This window comes from Gorilla gorilla, chromosome 15 (genome assembly GCF_029281585.2).
Source record: "Gorilla gorilla gorilla isolate KB3781 chromosome 15, NHGRI_mGorGor1-v2.1_pri, whole genome shotgun sequence".
In the NCBI taxonomy this organism is placed as follows: Eukaryota; Metazoa; Chordata; class Mammalia; order Primates; family Hominidae; genus Gorilla; species Gorilla gorilla.
The window spans coordinates 102939984-102959465 of NC_073239.2; the positions used below are offsets into that span (position 1 = coordinate 102939984).

A 19482-nucleotide genomic window follows, 5' to 3' on the forward strand; every position below is an offset into this window, starting at 1 on the left:
TTTTGTATCCTGAGGCTTTGCTGAAGTTGCTTATCAGCTTAAGGAGATTTTGGTCTAGATAATGAGGTTTTGTAAATATACAATCATGTCATATGCAAACAAAGACAATTTGACTTCCTCTCTTCCTATTTGAATACCCTTTATTTCTTTCTCTTGCCTGATTGCCCTGGACAGAACTTCCAATACTATGTTGAATAGGAATGGTGGGAGAGGGCATCTCTGTCTTGTGCCGGTTTTCAAAGGGAATGCTTCCAGCTTTTCCCATTCAGTTTGATATTGGCTGTGGGTTTGTCATAAATATGTGTTATTATTTTGAGTACATTCCATCAATACCTAGTTTATTGAGAGTTTTTAGCATGAAGTGGTGTAGAATTTTATTGAAGGCCTTTTCTGCATCTATTGAGATAATCATATGGTTTTTGTCATTCGTCTGTTTATCTGATGGATTACATTTATTGATTTGTGCATTTTGAACCAGACTTACATCCCAGAGATGAAGCCAACTTGATCGTGTTGGATAAGCTTTTTGATGTGCTGCTGGATTTGGTTTGCCAGTATTTTATTGAAGATTTTTGCATCGATGTTCATCAGGGATATTGGTCTGAAATTTTCTTTTTCATTATGTCTCTGCCATGTTTTGGTATTATGATGATGCTGGTCTCATAAAATGAGTCAAAGAGGAGTCCCTCTTTGTTTATTGTTTGGAATAGTTTCAGAATGAATGGTACCAGCTCCTCTTTGTACCTCTGGTAGAATTCGGATGTGAATCCCTCTGGTCTTGGGCTTTTTTTGGTTGGTAGACTATTAATTACTTCCTCAATTTCAGAACTTTTTATTGGACTATCCAGGGATTCAACTTCTTCCTGGTTTAGTCTTAGAAGGGCGTATGTGTCCAGGAATTTATCCATTTCTTCTAGATTTTCTAGTTTATTTGCGTAGAAGTGTTTATACTATTCTCTGATGGTAGTTTGTATTTCTTTGGGATCAGTGGTGATGTCCCCTTTATCATTTTTTATTGTGTCTATTTGATTCTTCTCTCTCTTCTTCTTTATTAGTCTGGCTAGCCATCTATCTATTTTGTTAATCTTTTCAAAAGATCAGCTCCTGGATTCATTGATTTTTTGAAGGGTTTTTCATGTGTCTATCTCCTTCAGTTCTGCTCTGATCTTAGTTATTTCTTGTTTTCTGCTAGCTTTTGAATTTGTTTGCTCTTGCTTCTCTAGTTCTTTTAATTGTGATGTTAGGGTGTCTGTTTTAGATCTTTCCTGTTTTCTCCTGTGGGCATTTAGTGCTATAAATTTTCCTCTAAACAATGCTTTAGCTGTGTCCCAGAGATTCTGGTATGTTGTGTCTTTGTTCTCATTGGTTTCAAAGAACTTCTTTATTTCTGCCTTAATTTTGTTATTTACCCAGTAGTCATTCAGGAGCAGGTTGTTCAGTTTCCATGTAGTTGTGTGGTTTTGAGTGAGCTTCTTAATCCTGCTTTCTAATTTGATTGCACTGTGGTCTAAGAGACTGTTTGTTTGATTTCAGTTCTTTCCCATTTGCTGAGGAATGTTTTACCTCCAATTATGTGGTCACTTTTAGAATAAATGTGATATGGTGCTGTGATGGATGTACATTCTGTTGATTTGGGGTGGAGAGTTCTGTAGATGCCTATTCAGTCTGCTTGGTCTAGAGCTGAGTTCAAGTCCTGAATATCCTTGTTAATTTTCTGTCTTGTTGATCTGTCTAATACTGACAGTGGTGTGTTAAAGTCTCCCACTATTATTGTATGGGAGTCTAAGTCTCATTGTAGGTCTCTAAGAACTTGCTTTATGAATCTGAGTGCTCCTGTATTGGGTGCATATCTATTTAGGATAGTTAGCTCTTCTTGTTGCGTTGATCCCTTTACCATTATGTAATGCCCTTCTTAGTCTTTTTTGATCTTTGTTGGCTTAAAGTCTGTTTTATCAAAGACTAGGATTGCAACCCCTGCTTTTTTTGTTGTCTTTGCTTTCCATTTGCTTGATAAATATTCCTTCATCCCTTTATTTTGAGCCTATGTGTGTCTTTGCATATGAGATGGGTCTCCTGAACAGAGCACACTGATGGGTCTTGACTCTTTATCCAATTTGCCAGTCTGTGTCTTTTAAATGGGCATTTAGCCCATTTACATTTAAGGTTAATATTGTTATGTGTGAATTTGATCCTGTCGTTATGATGCTAGCTGGTTATTTTGCCTGTTAGTTGATGCAATTTCTTCATAGTGTCGATGTTCTTTTCAATCTGGTATGTTTTTACAATGGCCGGTACTGGTTGTTCTTGTCCATGTTTAGTGCTTCCTTCAGGAGCTCTTGTAATGCAGGCCTGGTGATGACAAAATCTCTCAGCATTTGCTTTTCTGTAAAGGATTTTATTTATCCTTTGCTTATGAAGCTTATGCTGGATATGAAATTCTGGGTTAAAAATTCTTTTTTTTAAGGACGTTGAATATTGACCCCCCATGGTCTTCTGCCTTGTAGGGTTTCTGCAGAGAAGGCCACTATTAGTCTGACAGGCTTCTGTTTGTGGGTAATCCGACCTTTCTCTCTGGCTGCCCTTAACATTTTTTCCTTCATTTCAACCCTGGTGAATCTGACAATTATATGTCTTGGGATTGCTCTTCTCGAGGCATATCTTTGTGGTATCCTCTTTCCTGAATTTGAATGTTGGCCTGTCTTGCTAGGTTGGAAATGTTCTCCTGGATAATATCCTGAAGTGTGTTTTCCAGCTTGGTTCCATTCTCCTCATCACTTTCAGGTACACCAATCAAACATAGGTTTGGTCTTTTCACATAGTCCTATATTTCTTGGAGGCTTTGTTCATTCCTTTTCATTCTTTTTTCTCTAATCTTGTCTTTATGTTTTATTTCATTAAGTTGATCTTCAATCTCTGATATCCTTTCTTCTACTTGGTTGATTCAGCTATTGGTACTTGTGTATGCTTCACAAAGTTCTCATGCTGTGTTGAGCTACATTAGGTCATTTATGTTCGTCTCTAAACTGGTTATTCTAGTTAGCAATTCATCTAACCTTTTTTCAAGGTTCTTAGCTTCCCTGCATTGGGTTAGAACATGCTCCTTTAGCTTGGAGGAGTTTGTTATTAATCACCTTCTGAAGCTTACTTCTGTCAATTCGTCAAACTCATTCTCTGTCCAGTTTTGTTCCCTTGCTGGCAAGCAGTTGTGATCCTTTGGAGGAGAAGAGGCATTCTGGTTTTTGGAATTTTCAGCCCTTTTGCACTGGTTTTTCCTTATCTTCATGGATTTATCTACCCCATGGTCTTTGATTTCGGTGACCTTATGATGAGGTTTCTGTGTGGATGTCATTTATGTTGTTGATGCTATTCCTTCTTGTTTGTTAGTTTTCCTATGAGCAATCAGGCCCTTCTGCTGCAGATCTGCTGGAATTTGCTGGAGGTCCACTGCAGACCCTGTTTGCCCAGGTGTCACCAGCAGAAGCTGCAGAACAGCAAAGATTGCTGCCTGCTTCTTCCTCTGGAAGCTTTTTCGCAGAGGGGCACCGCTAGATTTCAGCCAAAGCTCTCCTGTATGAGGTGTCTGTTGACCCCTGCTGGGAATCGTCTCCCAGTCAGGAGGTGTGGGGGGTCAGCGACCTACTTGAGGAGGCAGTCTGTCCCTTAGCAGAACTCGAGTGCTGTGCTTGGAGATCTGCTGCTCTCTTCAGAGCCAGCAGGCAGTAATGTTTAAGTCTGCTGAAGCTGCCCCCACAGCTGCCCTGTCCCCCAGGTGCTCTGTCCCAGGGAGATGAGAGTTTTATCTATAAGACCCTGACTGGGGCTGCTGCCTTTCTTTCAGAGATGCCCTGCTGAGAGAGGAGGATTCTAGAGAGGTAGTGAGGCTACCTCAACTTTGCAGAGCTGTGCTGGGCTCTGCCTCGTTTGAAATTCCTAGTGGCTTTGTTTATACTGTGAGGGGAAAACCGCCCAATCAAGCCTCAGTAATGGTGGATGCCCCTCCCCCCACCAAGCTCTAGTGTCCCTGGTGGACTTCAGACTGATGTGCTGGCAGCGGGAATTTCAAGCCAGTGGATCTTATCTTGCTGGGCTCTGTGGGGTGGGATCTGCTGAGGTAGCCCACTTGGCTCTCACTTCAGCCCTCTTTCCATGGTAGTGAATGGTTCTGTCTCACTGGTGTTCCAGGCACCACTGGGGTATAACAAAAAACTCTTGCAGCTAGCTCAGTGTCTGCCCAAAGGGCCGTCCAGTTTTGTGCTTGAAATCCAGTGCCCTGGTGGTGTAGGCATCCAAGGAAATCTCCTGGTCTGAGGGTTGTGAAGACCATGGGAATTCACAGCACAGTCCCTCAAGGCTTCCCTTGGCCAGGAGAGGGAATTCCCCAACCCTTTGCACTTCCTGGATGAGGTAATGCCCCGCCCCACCCCACTTTGGCTCACCCTCCGTGGGCTGCACCTACTGTCTAACCAGTCCCAGTGAGATGAGCTGGGTACCTCAGTTGGAAATGCAGAAATCACCCACCTTCTGTGTTGATCTTGCTGGGAGCTGCAGACCAGAGCTGTTCCTATCCGGCCATCTTGCCAGCTGGAAGTGATTAATTACATTTCTAATAGGTATTCTTGACATGATGTGATGTGAATTTTTCTTTACCTCTGTGATGTTCCTCCAGAAACATGTAACAGTATGACAAATCAAATATATTTTGAAAAACCAATGCTTCATATATATAGAATTTTCCAGTGAAACTCACCTTATAAACCATTGTTAAGGTCTAATATTTCATGAGGGAAAATGTATTATTGCAAGATAGTCTTACTAATCTTTTATGAAGTAAATAGATATCTTACAAATTAATTTGGGTATAACTGTTAGTGCTTTAGGATGAGTTTTCACCCATCTTCCCACCCATGGAATCACTTGCTAGTGCTAAACAAATAATATTTTATGGATTTTCACATTTCATAAAGGATAGTGATTGCAAAATAATGAGTTTAGTCTTTTGGTCAAAAAACTACTAATTTTAAAATATGAAGTTTTAAATGTAAGTTTTTACTTAAAACTTGTCAGACGACCTAATTGTATGAATTAAGCAAGTCACTTTTATTTCAACCTTTTTCAGTGGGTTGAGGCAAAGATCAGGTGATATTATGTGTGTAAGAGCACTTTGTAAATTTTAAGGCAGCAGAAAATTATAAGTTATTATTATGAAGCAGTCATTTGCTAAACTGTATGCTAGGATTCTCAAAACAATAAATACACTTTCTTAAAAAAAGTCACCTTTTGTTTGTTAGAAGAGAAATTGGTAAAACCTTTAACTTTGTTTTTGTTTTCATCAGATGCTGTCATGCTTGAGAAGTAGTCACGTTAAGAGTATGACAACATACTTTGGGGGACTAATGATTGTTCAGGGCAAGACTATGGACAAAAGAAATAAAAATTTAAAAGGCAGAGAGAATAAAAGAAGGTATATAGTGAGAAGAATATATACTTGACCTTCAGAGCCACAGAAATAGCTTATTTGTATAGATTTTTGGTTAAGAATATTTTTAAAATCATTTAAATAATTGCTTATTATAGTTGTAATCATATTAACTTTCCAAAATTTGGAAGAATAATGTGAAAATTAATAAGTTTTAAGCTTGTTCTAAGATACTTACATGAAATGCCATGAATAATGACAACATATAGTAATAGTTTATGCTTGTATTCTAGTGAGTTGAATTAGCTATTTTTTCTGGTAACACAGTCTTCTGAGATTGTGACATGATAGTTCAAGTCAGCATGGTATCTGAGTTTCTTATTCTATGGTTTCTTTTCCACTTAATATATTGACCCAACTCTATGATTGCTGATACATCATTCACTCACTCTTGTTTTTATATGTTAAGATTGATGTTTGTTTCTACATTCAGGATTCAGCTTCTTTTCTTACTTGCTGAGTGTCTTCTTAGGAGTTACGTATTACAAAATATGAATAAATAGAGTCTAACTCTATGAGTTTTTCTCAGGAAAGGAAATACTTTTACAGGTTTTGAAATTACAATGATAAATTTTTGTGTACAAGCATGATGTTATCACACCATAGGCAAAACAGAACAAGAGTTGACAAATCAGTAGTTCCTTCAGTTGATTCACAGCTTTTCCACTGAGGTTTGGATTTAAACCGAATTGATCGTTGCATACTTTTCATCAACTCAACTAGGCAAGTTCATAGTAAATAGAGAGAAGCAAAGAAATACTGAAGATCAAAGGATTTTTGCATGTCTGCCCTAACCTTGGGCTATGTCACTCTTAATAACAACAGATGGTATTCCCTCTGAAGTCCTGTTTGCTGATGCTATAAATGACTAAAAACTGAGGTTTTAGTGAAAGTGCTGACAAAGACTCTACTAGATCATTTCACAAGATGGCATTAACTTTTGTTACTGGTAACTGTAAAGGCAGTGTATTTTAGCTGTGTTATATTTACATTGCATTGCCTATAATTCAATATCCAAAAACATTTTAACCATTCATGGGAAAAAAGAGAAAGTTAACATTGAACAAATTACCAAAGATTATCATACCGGCAAAATGTATAGTCACTGATAACATTTTTTTCTTGTCTACAATAAAATTTGAAATCTTTAAATTTCAAAATAAAAGAAAATCAGGAAGAGTGTTAAACTGAGGTTCAGAAAGAAAAACTCAACTGACCTGGCAAAACTTTTCAGCAGCCATTTGCTTAGTCTTGGTAGATTCTGGTTTGAAAGTTAATTAGCATCAAATAAGACAGCTGGTACTGATTCAGCAGAGACTGCATACTCCCTCCTCCTGCATATTCCCACCTCCTGTTCCCTCTCCCTCCATTGACAGACTTTCCTAAATGCAGGAATTTGCCCCATCCATTGACGTCTTTCGGATGGCACTAATATTACTGAACATCCAATGCCTTAGTTGTAATTATAGTATGTTAGAATTAATAAAGATTTAATGCATGTAATGATATAAACATAGCTACAGATACAGAATATAATAATAAAGAAACTGATTACCAGAAATGAAAAGAATTCTCTATATAATGCTGTATCCCAATATTAGAGAATAAGTTAAAAATGAAGTACTCTTAGAACTCAGATTTTCTTATTCCTGGTTAAGCATTTTTTCAACTGTACCTTACTTCTATTGCAAGGGTAGTTGTAGTCCTAAGTGTGGTGGTGATTGTGAGTATTGTAATGGAAAAAATAGCATTTGGATTTGGCAAACTCTTAATACATATTATCTCATTAATATATCTCTGTGGATTTAATAATATGCTGCTCTCACTGAAATCCCAATGATGCTGATTAAGAACCTGAAGAAATAAAGAAACTAATAAATACACATTATGTGGGAGATATTATGCACAAAATTTTATAGAAATTTATTTCATTTTCATAATAGTTCTCAATTTAAGTTTTTGTATTAGTATTTTTATGCAAACAGGAAATAAGGTTCAGAGAAGAAAAATAACTTCTCCAAGATGTATAACAAGTAGTGATGAAATTGAATTTGAATCCACCTTATTGTCAACTTTCCATCTGAGCAAGCAAATAATGTGTCCAAGGTTAAGCAGTAGCATTAGAATGCAGTTTCAAATGCAAGATATCAGATTCACTATCACTGGCATTTTCCATAACATTGCACTTTAGACTTTTTAACAGGTTTCTCAGCATTTTTTTATGAGAAGAAACTATTTTTCAATTTTAAAACCTTGAAATTCTAAGTAAGGTATACTTCTTGTCAGTATGAATATATGCTGTATCTGAGAAAGGGGAATTTGTCAACATCAATAAGTTTGAACGCCTATCCAATGTAACACTCAGGTCTCCTTTGAAGATTTATATTATTTGATTAATAACTTTATTATATGTATTCTCATGTACATTAGATGATGTATATGTATAGTTTACCTATCTAATCTGTCGATCAGTCTTCTATCAAATAACTGTATTTGCTTATCTATTATCAATTTAACTCGATGGGGTTGACATGAGTTAAAAATGTAAATCTAGGCACATTTCTTCTATCTTCACTAAATTAAATGCTGTGAAAACATGTTCATTTACTATCTTCTGTAGCATATGATTCGTTCCAAAGAATTAATGATCCAATTGGCCACGTATAAAATTTAGTAATTTTTCCAAAGAAGGAGGGTGTGCATTGAATTTTCTAAGCATGCAACTCAAACTATATTCTCCTTGGAAAAAATACCAAGTTTTAAGAAAGGAATCGGAGGATATTCTAGGGTCTCAGCCACAGGAGATAAGGGGCTATTGTGTTTTGGTGAAGAAAAGTAAAAATAATAATATTATACTAACAATACAATGAAGAAAATGTTATCAAGAAATGGAATTTAAGCATGACCATAGAAAATTCTATGAAGGTATTGCTCCAAGGTGCATCTACAGAGAGGTATCAGATAAAGGCAGCCCAAGTTATAAAAAATATATATGGTTTTGGAATTCAAGAGGGATAAAATAAAAAATCCTGCATTGTGATTTGAAAAATCACTTTGACCTAACAGACATTAAAATAAGTTCACGTGAAAATGTTGAGAACACACTAATGAATAATGACCTCAAGGAGTTAAAAACTTACTGGAAGAGCTGGCCCTAAACGTAACACATAATAAATTAGTGAACATGTAAAAAGTGTTTTGAGGCAGGAAAATACAGAAGTCAAGAGTATCACTTGTGTATTAGTCAATTTTCACAGTGAGAGCTACATGAGATTGGGTAATTTATTAAGAAAAGAGGTTTAATTGAATCACAGTTCCACATGGCTGGGGAGGCCTCAAGAAACTTACAATCATGACCCAAGGCAAAGAGGAAGCAAGGCACATCTTACTGTGGCAGAGCAGGAGAGAGAGGGGAGTGGGGAACCACCACACACTTTTAAACCATCAGACCTCGTGAGAACTCACTCACTCTCATGGGAAGAGCATGGAGGAAACCAACCCCATGGTTCAATCACCTCCTACCAGGTCCCTCCCTAACATGTGGGGATTACAATTTGAGATGAGAATTGGGTGGGGACACAGAGCCAAATCATATCAACTTGAAAGATTATTTTAAGGTCATTGCTGATAATAATCCAGTTAACCTTTCTGAGAGATTACAATATGCCAGCTGCTATGCTATGGTAATTTGAAACGTTATCTTAAACATCACTTGAATAATCCAATGAAGCAGATGATTAAATTCCCAGATTGCAGTTCAAGATTCTTAGAGAGTTGAATTACTTTGTTCAGAGGTATAAGAGATAGAGATAAGACCAGACTCCAGGGTTGTGTAATGTGAGAAATGCTATTTTCCTGACAGAAATTCAACTGCTCTCTTTGCCACACAATTACTGCAAGGTGCCTGTTAATCCATGCTGCCCACACATTGAGCTGTTGATATTTATTAATGTTCAATACAATATAAAGAGTGAATTAGCTGTGGCTGATAAAATGCACATCACTTTAAAATATACCTGAATTTATATTAGATTTATTATTATTATGAATCAAGGATATTAAAAGTAGAGCCATATTAAGAAAGTTCTCCACTAGTCATATTTTGCTTTTTGTTGTCTAATATACATTTCCCCACTGGACCTTGTTTTTCTTTCTGGCAGTAGCCTCTCAATGACTCTCAGTGTATATGGTTTGGTGAAGCTGACACATTCATGCCTTCTGCCTTGTATGATCCAGACCTAACAAATGAGTATATTTTATCTCTTAGGTCATAGCAATTGTTTGAGGACTATTACTCAATTTGTTCCAATAAGACCCAATTGGAGACTTTAAGAAAAAAGACACTCGCTTTTCTCTTTAGTGACTAATCTGCGGGGCATACATTTAGAGATTTTGGTAAGAGTGGACAGCTGAAGAAAGTCCACCTGAGAACAATTTGATATTTGTGTCGATTTACAGGGGAAAAAAAATGACAACAGCAAGACTAAACATAGCATGTCCCATGGAATGTATGTGATACACTTATATTAAACATTCTTTATTGTCTCTCTGAAATTTAAATTTAAGGAGACATTATTTTATCTGACAACCCTAAATGCAAGGAAAGCAGAGATGAGACTTGAGTAAAGAGAGTCCAATGACATCACCTGAATTTATAATCTAATGTCACCAAAAGTCAGCTGACCCTTTAACCTTTAAGTTATATGATACAAAAGATCATTTATGTCACTGGTAACAGAAGAAGCACTACCTAAGAGGATGTTCTAAAAAATAAGAAGAAAAATAATTCGTATGCTTCAGACTGTTTGAAGCACTAATATAAATAGAAGACATCAAATCACATTTTAGTATGTTTGTGACAATAATGCAGAAGAGAAAATGGACTTACACAACATTTTGGAGTTTGCAAAAGGGCCATTTGAGATCGAATTCTAAAATTATTTCATATTTGATACATCTAGAATGCAAAGGTCAAGGTTATTTTTCATGAGAAGGGATTAAGCAGCCAAAGGAGAAGAGAATGTATTCCTCTATAAAGCCAAAAAGAATCCAAACAGAAAATGCATTGAGTATTTTATATCAATATCTGAAAAAAGCACAAAGTAGTAATGCCAATAACAAACATTCAGATAGAAAAATAATGTAAGAAAATACATTGGATAGGTAATGATGAAGCCTTTTCCAATTATCCTCCCCTCAGTAATTTCTCTCTCCTATATATTTTTATATCATTTATCATCTATACCATTATTTATCTCCCTTTACTGCTTTTCATGCAATGATGGCTCTCATATTATAAAACACATTTATTCTTTATTATGAGATTATAATTTCTGTAAGAACAGTGTCAAGAGGAAACATCTTGGGTGATGAAAATGCTTATTATCTTGATAGCAGTGATGGTTTCAAGGTTGTATGCATATGCTAAAATTGATTAAATTGTACAGTTTCAATATGTGCAGTTTATTGTACTTTAATTATACCTGAAAATATTTTTTTAAAGCATGTGGACTTGGTTGAAAGCTACCTGAAGACTCTAATACCAGGCTAAAAATTAGAGAATAGAGGAAAAAGTGAGGACCTAAAGGAGTTAGAGCAAGAGCTCAGCTTTAAAGGAGGCTTTCCTACAAAAGATGATCAATAGTTACAAACATCAGGAGCAATATATTCTGCGCTCCAAAATTAATGGACCCACATCAGGAACTTAGTGTCAGAAACCTTCAGGCAGTAGTCAGTCTTGTCTGTTTCTAGAGATCTGTTTTGGAGTTGATTCATGGATTGGTATATGGTAAAGATAAAGCACTTGGTTCCAATCCCTGGAGATTCCGGAGATTTAGAGCTAGAGGAAAATGACAAAAACAAGGGACATTGGGAAGTAGCTCCTGAGCTAGGAGAAAAGATCGTAGAGTTTTGAAATCCATAAGAAAAAAAAAAGGTATGTATTTTGTGGAATAGAAAGAGCACTATCAAGAGCTATTGGCAGATCAACTAAAACAAGGACAGAGTTGGTACTATATCCTGATATAAGACAGTGAGTTTCATGATAAGCCCCATCTGCTGGTGAGGATAAGATTGTGTAATGTACTGCCAGGTTTGATTGAGGATGGCTCAGTGGTTGGAAGAAGCTTGCACCTAAAACCTCAAGTTGAAAAGAGGTGGGACAGGAAAAGGCTAAGATGCAGAGCAATTTATTATGTTTCTATGCCTGTAAACTCCTGGCATAGTGTTACTGCCAAATCAGGCACTTAATAGATGTATGTCAATAGATTGCCACATCAATAGACTCAAGGAATTTGCATATGATAACAAGGTTAAATATTTCATATGACTCATCTGGAAAAATGAAAGAGAAAAGATATGATTAAAGTCTACGAGATTTGAGGGATCTGAATTGAGTGAATGCAAATGTCCTCATTAAATGCTTGATTATTAGTATGATGAGGCTCGCTTTAAACTTGAAAGAGACAATTGTGAATAAATAAAGGTAATAACACTAATTTTTTTAAAAAAGGTTAATAAACGTTTGGACCTATAATGGAAGAATGAGCTTGAGTGAAAAATTTAATGTAATTCAATTACATAAACATTTGGGGACAATCCCAAGCTCATTTGGGGTTGACATTATGCAACAAAATTATGTGCTCCTAAAAAATTCTTCGACTTTTTCCCTTAAGAACTCCATGATGAAATTCAGCTCATTTTTATCTTGTTTTTTTATTAAAAAATACTTAACTTGTTGTACATAGTGTTTTACTGAGTTACTTTCAGCATTTTCCTCAGATAGAAGTGATTTAATTACATATAAAATAACTTATTGACAATCAATGACATTAAGTAGTATTTCATATTTTTACTTAGTATTTTATTTGATTAAAAGTAATTCCTATATATTTTCCCCTTTGATTGCAGACAATAGTGAATTCAGGTTCCAAAATAGCTACAATAGTGATTTATGTATAAATTATATATAGATAATTTAGCACATACGCCTGTTTGTTTTTGTGCTATTTAATATAAAACTTACTAATAGTTGAATAGTTATGTCATGTTTCCATAAACAATAACTCTTCATTTTTTGTTTTTTATTTTACTTTAAGTTCTGGGATATATGTACAGAACGTGCAGGTTTGTTACATAGGTATATATGTGCCATGGTGGTTTGCTGCACCCATCAACCCGTCACATCTAGGTTTTGAGCCCCGCAAGCACTAGGCATCTGTCCTAATGCTCTCCCTCCCCTTTCCTCCCACCCCGCGACGGGCCCTGGTGTGTGATGTTCCCCTCCCTGTCTCCATGTGTTCTCACTTAAACAGTAACTCTTGATCAAAAGTATTGGACATCTAAATGGTTTTATCCAAATCCGCTTTACAGGAATCCAAGTACTTTTATTAAAAATATTATTAAAATGCAAAAAAATTCAGTTGGCTTAAAACTCCAGTTTTTTTGTGGGACTGTCATTCTGTGCCAATATGTGTGAATGACTTCTATTCTCTAAAAACTATCTACAAAAATAAATTACTGCAAAGGGGGGTTCACTGTCAGTATTTTAGTTGACCTGACAGGACAGCCAATGTCTTCCGCTTTCCAGTGTCAATGCGCCAGCATCCCCTAGTGGGCATTGTTAAAAATAAAACTTAATTCTACTGATAAGAAAGGTGAAGGAGGTTTATTAATGTATTAGGTTTATTTTGTTGGAATTCATTTGCATAATTAAAATAACTTTGCATTTATGAGTGCATATTGTCAATAAAACATTATGTAACTGCAAATACTCTGGTTGGGATGGTACCAGCTATCATCTATTGCCCTGAAATATTTGTGTATTTAAAAAGTTTACATACGCAATATTTTTGGATTTATATGTGTGTGTACAAAGTAATTTAAGCTATTCATCATTTATATTTGTTTGAATATTCATAATTTATATTTGCATGTTTGACAAACATTTTTAATTGAGGTTTGTGCTATGTATAGTTACAATTACAGACAGAAGTTTGACTCAACTGGAATTATTGTGGCATTAAAAATAAGCATTGATTTCTATATGAGACTGATTTTATTCAAATCCTAATTTCCCTGGTGATTAGCCTTGTGACCTAGAGAAATTTTTTTACCCCTTTGAAATCTTATTTTCTTCATTCATAAAACAAGGGTAAAAATATACATACTGGCTCAAAATTTTTAGGGAAGGTTTTCCAGAGTCTGGTAACACGCATGATTAACAACACATATGTTTAAAACGCATAAACATGTACAGAATTTTAATATTAAACATTAAGAACAATGTAAAAAAGCTAAGGAATTCTTTTTTTCTTTTTTCTTTTTGTTTTCTTTCTTTCTTTCTTTTTTTTTTTTTTTTTGAGACAAAGTTTCACTCTTGTTGCCCAGGCTGGACTGCAATGGCGTGATCTCGGCTCACTGCAACCTCCACCTCCTGGGTTCAAGCAATTATCTTGCCTCAGTTTCCTGAGTAGCTGGGATTACAGGCACCCACCACCACGCCCAGCTAAGGTTTTCGTATTTTAAGTAGAGAGGGGGTTGGCCAGGTTGGACTTGAACTCCTGACTTCAGGTGATCCACCCTCCTCGGCCTCCTAAGTGCTGAGATTACAGGCAAGAGCCACCGTGCCAGGCCAAAGCTAAGAAATTCTAAGCATAAAAATGCATTATAGATGGTGCTTTGGGCTGAAATAAACACAAAGTAAATAAGTGGATATTTATTTTTATAAGAATAAATTAAATACTTTTTCTGTGTTATTGAAGAATATCTGATATAGGTTAGCTGTTGAGAAGTTTACCATAAGTCCTTATTAATTAATTTATAGGATATACAGCAGCTCTAAAAAAAGCCAAATCAAGTGCTAGAGCTTATTCATGAAATGGTTTTGAAATTGGGCTTATAAAAATGCTTCTTTGTGAAACTGTTTGTAGATATGAAAGAAAACCCTGCTAGAATTCATTGTTAAGGCATTAGATTATCTCTATATGTAGAACTAGTTCTGTATATTTTGTCTGAATTAAGAAGATTTTTAGAAGGTTAAAATAAAATGTTATTATGGAAAGTGAGCGAAAATTTGAGATTATCAGGTAAATTTCTTAATAGTAAGGTTTTGAGAGAGATTTATTGAATGCCTGAAAAAGTGGGAACAGAAGAAGAGTGAGGCACAAAACACTCAATGGGTGCAGTTGACAGAAAAAAAGGCTGAAAAGCAAACTTCATCTTTTGCAGTTAAGCCCTATGATATCTGGAAGCTATCTGGAAACATTGTTTTGGTGAGTGCACTTCAGAATTTCTTGGTTTCATGCTTTATAAACAATCTGGTTTATGGTTCACTGAATAAAGCAGATCTTCTTTGACCACAGTGGTCTGTGGTAAAGTAAAGCCTTTAGCCAAATGGATTCCAGTATTCATTCCCGTTGGCTATGCGCTTAAGTTACCATATGTTACGTGGTACATTTACATATCTATTAATGCTTCTATGTTCTCCTCCCTGCAAGATGAGAACTTCCTTTGAGCATCAGCAATCTTTCCTTTATATGCAACACAGTAGAGATAACCAGGTCAGATTTTTCCAATAAGTTTGCAATAGTTATAAGGAAAATTTCCCAAATATTTGTGTCCGTAAGAACCACCTACAGTTATGTGAAAAATACAGATTTTTTTTCTGTATTTTCTGAGCACGGAATCAGAAATTTGTTTTAGATGTGTTTGGAAATCTATATTTATAAGATGCAACCAAATTTATTCTTATGGTTTTAAAAACTTCATACATAAATTCATAATCATAAATTGATTATATTTAAAACAAATGTATAATGAGAATGTGAGCTCAGAGAGTAGAATTTAAACATTAAAAACTACTAGAAGTCATTAAACAAACAGTGAAATTGTAGTGGTGATCTCTTTCCAATAACTTTAAGTATAATTGTTCATCCTTTAGATTAGGCTGATGAAACTGACTTTTTTTCCCCCCAGACTGCTCTTGGTTTTAAATAGAAAATGACCAAAAGAAAACTTGGTAATTCACCTTTCTTTTATCTTCTTATTTGATTTTAGCCTGATATAATATTTCCTGTGGCAAGGAAGAAAACCACTAAGCTATCAATAGCTCTAAATTTCTTAAATTTAGGTATATAGATATCCAGATTTCATGAAAACAAATGAAAGATTTGAAGTTATTTATTAGCAACTTTTTCTTTTGCTATGTAGCAAATTCCCATAAATTTAGCAACTTAAAGTGACAACATTTTATTATCTCACAGTTCCCTGGGTCAGAATTCCAGCAAATTTTAACTTGGCTCTCTACTTAGGATCTTATAAAGCTGAAAATAAGGTGTTGTCCAGATGTGTACTTATCTGGAGTCTTGACTAGAGAAAGATATGCTTCCAAGCTCACTCAGGCTGTTGGCAGAATTCATTTCCTTGCGGTAGTAGACTAAGGTATCCACTGCATTCCTGGCTGTCAACCAGGGACCACTCTCACCTTCTGGAGGCCACTCTTAGATCCCTGCCATGTGCCCCACTCCATCTCAGCAATGGAGAATCTTCTTCACATTAGTTCCTTCTTGCACTTTAAATTTCCAATTCCCATTCTGCTACTAGCCCGAGAAAATTCTGCTTTGAAAGGGCTCATGTGAGTAGATCAGTCTCAACCAAATGCTCTTCGTATTGTAAAAAGTCAACCACTTTGGGGCTTTAACTACGTCTTCAAAATCCCCTCACAGCAATACCTGGAGTCGTATTATTGAATAACCTGGGGACTGGAACATTGGAATGCCATCTTAGAATTCTACCACAGTAGCTCACTCACTGAAGCAGTTTTTTCAACTTGTAAATGTCTTGTAATATATTACAAAGTCTGTCTCTATACTCCTACTGGACTTGCACAATTTGTACGAGTCAAAATGAAGAACATTAGTTCTAAAAACAGTCAAGAACCATTGTGCAATGTTGGATAAAAAATGTTACTTCTACACAGAGGTTCAGAATCTTTTCTGGTCAAGAATCTCTTTGAGAATCTGACAAAAGGTTGTAACTTATTTTCCACTTCTTGAAATGCACACATTTCAGTCATTTTTTGAATGTTAAGAGATTCTGATCTAAGTGAAAGAGAACAACAATGAGATTATCCAATGTCTATATATGCCTCTGATACACCTATTAGAAAATAATGTTGGTCAACTAATGTTAACATAAGACTTGATTCACTTATCCAGTGCTAGTATGATGTATGTTTTAATCTAGCTCTCTTAGAAACTATTCGTTTGTCAATCAATAAAATAATTTCCATTTTTTTAATTCTAAAATATTTACTTGAAAAATAAAGATTGAATATATTTAGGACGTACAATGTGATGTCTTTATATGCATATAGATTGTGTATTCATTACTGCAGTCAAATTAACACAGCTATCATCAATACCCATGTTGTTCATTAGATTTCCAGAACTGGTTCATGTCAGAATTGAAAGTTTTTACCTTTTAACCGTCATCTCCCCATTTCACACACCCTGTCCAAACCCTGGACGCCATTGTTCTATTCTCTGCTTCTATGAGTTCAACATTTTTTAGATACCACAATATGAATGAGAAAATACAGTATTTGTCTTTTTGTGCCTGGCTTATTTCATTTAGCATAATGTCCTCTAGTTCATCCATATAATTGAAAACGACAGGCTTTCCTCATTTTGGCTGAATAATATCCCATTGTATCAATATACCACAATTTCTTTATCCATATATCTGCCAGTGGACATTTAGGTCATTTCTATACCTTGGCTGTTGTAAATAATGCTGCAGTGAACACGGCAATGCAGATATCTCTTCAACATACTGATTTAATTTCCTCTTTGACAAACTGATTGCATTTTCTTTGAATATATACTTACAAGTGGGATTGCTGAATCATATGGTAGTTCTATTTTAGAATTTTCCTAAAATAAAGCAAAACAAAACACAATGAAACAAATACTGAACTGTGTTAGCACGTGGGATAGACTTATGCTACACCCAGCTAAATTTAGACTCAAAATTTTTTAAAGGAAGGAAGCAAAAGACTGAATTTAGCCTGACCAGTTGTTGAAAGAAATGAATTAAATCCTCTGTTGTTTGCAAACCAGATTATGTGTCCATTCTGAGAAACTCATCCTGCTCTGTTTCTACTTTGCCACATAATATGTAGCTAAATATGTCACACCCTCATGACCAAAGGAATTATGATGCCTTGGAAAATACCTGAACTAGTCCTAAAAGACAGTTTAATCATCTGACAAAATAACAGTATCTGCTTTGCTGTTTGTAAAACTCGGGCTCTAAGTACTGTACTTTTCTTATTATTACTGAATAAAATAGCACATGAATGAAAAAACAGGGAAATGTACTGGAGAAATGTATTAGGTATCCTCAGTGGATACCCAGTGCCTGCTGCCTCAAAGGTCTGTGAAGGAAGATTTGATTTCTTTCTCCTGAGACACAAAATTGCAGCTCCAGGATGTGTGTTACTGTGTAACAGTGATTATCTTACTTCATGGCTCTGTGGCAAATGCATGCCTGGTTTGTGGAAAGATGAAAATTAAATACAGACATCAGAAGATTGAGAGTGAAAGGGATTTGTTAGGTGTTTTCACTAAAATGCTAAAGAACTTCCATTAAGCTACATGTTTTAATAATTAAAACATTGCTTTAAATTGGCTTCAAAACTTAAGAATATCCAGAGAAACTAGAAAGGGTATTAGGAACTAATTACATTAAAATATTGAAGATCAATTTCTCATGGTTTGGTAGCTTCATATTATTATTTCTTTAAAAACGATCAAGGCAAATATTATAGAAACATATCAAAAGATGCTTTTCTAGGGCTCTATATTAATAGTTAGTACTAAGAAATTTTTTTAATAGAATTTATTGAGTTAGCTCACCTTGGTTTTAGGAAAACACATGGCACCTTTTAGGAAGTTTGCGGAAGGAAACTTCTTGTTTTTCTTCCTGACCAGAAAAAAAAAAAGCCAAAATGACATTTACTTATTAAAAATGATCAGTTTGGAAGTGTGAAGGACTGGATTTCAAAACAGTACTTTCCAATCTGGATGAAAGATAATATTCATATATGATCAATACAATCTATTCAAATCCAATCAGCATGATTTTTATATTTTCCCTTTTTCTTCTTCTAGAAAAATCACATTAATATTTTGATTAAATCAACCACATAGAAACCCCGAGCTTCAAAATGAAGTGAATTTCCACCAGTTTCTTTGTGCAGTTAGAAAATTTTGGAGGTTCCTCTTGTTTTCCCACACTACAGGGAGAGGGCATGAGTGAGACTAGGCTGATCTCCACGCAGAGTGACATAATATTCATATCGTGACATCATTTCATGTGCTTTTCAGTGTAATTGGATTTCTTCCATCTTGTAGAATCTACAGTTTAGATCTTGACTCTTATTTCAGGGATTGATTCTAGTTTGTCACATATAAGATCAAGGTTGAAGAATATTTTCTTTAGCGAACCGTATCTGTGGCAACCATGCAAATGCTCCTTTCGAGCTTCCAACTGACGGGACTGTAATGGAGCAACGGCTCTAGCTGCTTCCTGCTGCATGGAACAAAAATCCATTGCCACACTGACCAAAACCTATATTTCCCATCGGCTTCTCCATGCAATGGACTGAGCAGGATGGGGATACCAAGACAAGTTTGTTTCTGGAAGCCACTGGACTCCCGAGCTGGTTGACTTTGGTTCAAGAACCCTTTGATGACTTTGCCAAACTGCCTTACTTTGCAAGCTGTTCAGAATATTTACAACATCTCCCCTTTTCTATCTTCTTCAGTTGGGTGTAAGACTCATACTGTGGATCAACAGCTCTCCTATTATTCCATGACTCTTTTTCTATCTTCTTCCTCAGGGGTTTTCCCTAACAAAACCACTGCATGTTTAATCTAGCCTTGGAGTCTGCTTCTCAAAGAACCTGAACTATCACAGTTTTTTATGTGAAGTTATATAATTAT

The 19482-nt window shown here is 35.6% G+C and overlaps 1 long non-coding RNA gene across 2 annotated transcripts in view; it reads right to left on the bottom strand.

Moving 5' to 3' along the window:
* The window catches only part of LOC129526630 (uncharacterized), a 51823-nt gene extending 32997 nt beyond the window's left edge, over positions 1–18826 (bottom strand). The window contains exons 1-4 of one of the 2 annotated variants that reach the window (XR_008671312.1): positions 18394–18826; positions 17365–17409; positions 11172–11315; positions 10365–10433 (exon numbers count right to left, since the gene is read on the bottom strand). This is a non-coding gene — a long non-coding RNA (uncharacterized lncRNA). Of the gene's footprint in view, positions 1–10364; positions 10507–11171; positions 11316–17364; positions 17410–18393 lie in introns of both variants that reach the window. The other variant, XR_008671311.1, reaches the window with a different exon arrangement.
* Between the last annotated feature and the right edge of the window lie 656 nt (positions 18827–19482).